This window comes from Penaeus monodon, chromosome 33, assembly GCF_015228065.2.
Source record: "Penaeus monodon isolate SGIC_2016 chromosome 33, NSTDA_Pmon_1, whole genome shotgun sequence".
Classification (NCBI taxonomy): Eukaryota; Metazoa; Arthropoda; class Malacostraca; order Decapoda; family Penaeidae; genus Penaeus; species Penaeus monodon.
This window is the reverse complement of record NC_051418.1, coordinates 3,169,077-3,170,687: the sequence shown is the minus strand read 5'-3', so window position 1 is coordinate 3,170,687 and position 1,611 is coordinate 3,169,077.

The window sequence follows — 1,611 nt, the reverse complement described above, 5'->3', positions numbered from 1 at the left end:
CTAAGTTAAACTTAAAAAAATTACGTATGTCATAGATGTGCCCAACTGACCAAGGGGAAAGCAAAGCAAAGGTTAGTGTGTAACTTAAACATATTTCTGAATAACAAGAAGTAATCATATATTGTACGCAAATGTGTACAAACTCGATTGCATTTATACACATTTTAGGATGACTTTTGCAAAAATTTAAAATATTTGTGTTAGCTAAATGTATATCTTTGTCAACAGTTATACCTCAGGGTGAAAAAAAACAAAAAAACAAAACGGTCAAATACACAAAGAATTGAATACTTATGGGCGGTCACGTTCCAGATCTAATTCTGAGAAAAATATTCAATTGCCTAGAATGCCTGATACGTTGAGTTTTTTGACAGTTTCTTTTGGGTACACAACGAGTACAAGCTTTCCTGTAACGCTAAAGGAAGGCAGATGGAAGCTAGAGCCGGCGTGTCAAATGACTAGCAACTATCCATCAAACTGCAATGGTGTTAGTATTTGATATGTATAATAATTCTTACTACTTTCATACTTGTTATAAATTGTAAAAAATATCAAAAGAAGACGCTAAGAATTCTGTGTCATTCATTAACAAATAGGGCAATGTTGATCAGTTTTAATTAAAAGACTCATTTCACATTATTCACTTGGGAATGGACAACTACTGTTATTTGAATGTATTTAAAGAAATATGCTAATAATTCGTGAAAATATGTCCACACAATATTTCTTTTTCTTGCCTTTAGAATAATGACGTAATTGGATTTTGTTTTAATTGCAAATCATAACAGTGAGGTGTAACAAACTACCTAACCTGCGTGTTAATACCGGTGGATAGTTATTCAGTATATAATTGAAATAAATCATGATATAGACATGGATACAAATAATCAACGGTGATTATGTTCACTGCACATGATCGAAAAGAGAATAAGTTCCCTTCACGACAAAATTAAAAGAAATAGGGATTTGCTTCAAACATCGACTTGGGTTTCCTTGGGCATTGAGAGTCTGCCCTTGTTTCACCCCTGACAGTTCTCCGTGGATTATTGTTTCGTATTCGAGCTTAACCATTGCGTAAGGTCGCCTGTGGTCGCGTGCCTGACAGTAAGAGAAAGAAAAAGCGAAAGTTTATAGCCGGATATGGCTATTGTTAGCCTCGGCTGCTTACGGGCATGTAGTATATTTACGCAATTGCAAACCACGAAGAAATAATTCAAATACCGGGCTGGATGGAAAAAACTGGAGGAAGTAATTGGACGGCTGTGTGATACAAAGGCTCAGGCTAGATGGAAAACAGGCTGTGTTACAGATAAGTATGAGTGTTCAGCAAAAACGTGATGTGTTAAATCTCGCTGATGCATGGGTCAGAAACACTGCCTGTAGAGCTAGATCAATGAATAACGTCCGTCACTGAAATATGCCATTTTTTTTTTTTTGTGGGGTGCCAGAATGCACAGGATACGGGATGAAAGCAATTAGATGAGGATGTAGTCGTGAAAAGAGGATTTAATGCAGGAGAAAACTCTAGGAATCCAAGAGAGCAGCTCGTGGACAGTATGGTCGTGTCGGAAAGGGACACAGCTAGTCCGCAATAAAACGTTTATGCATGGC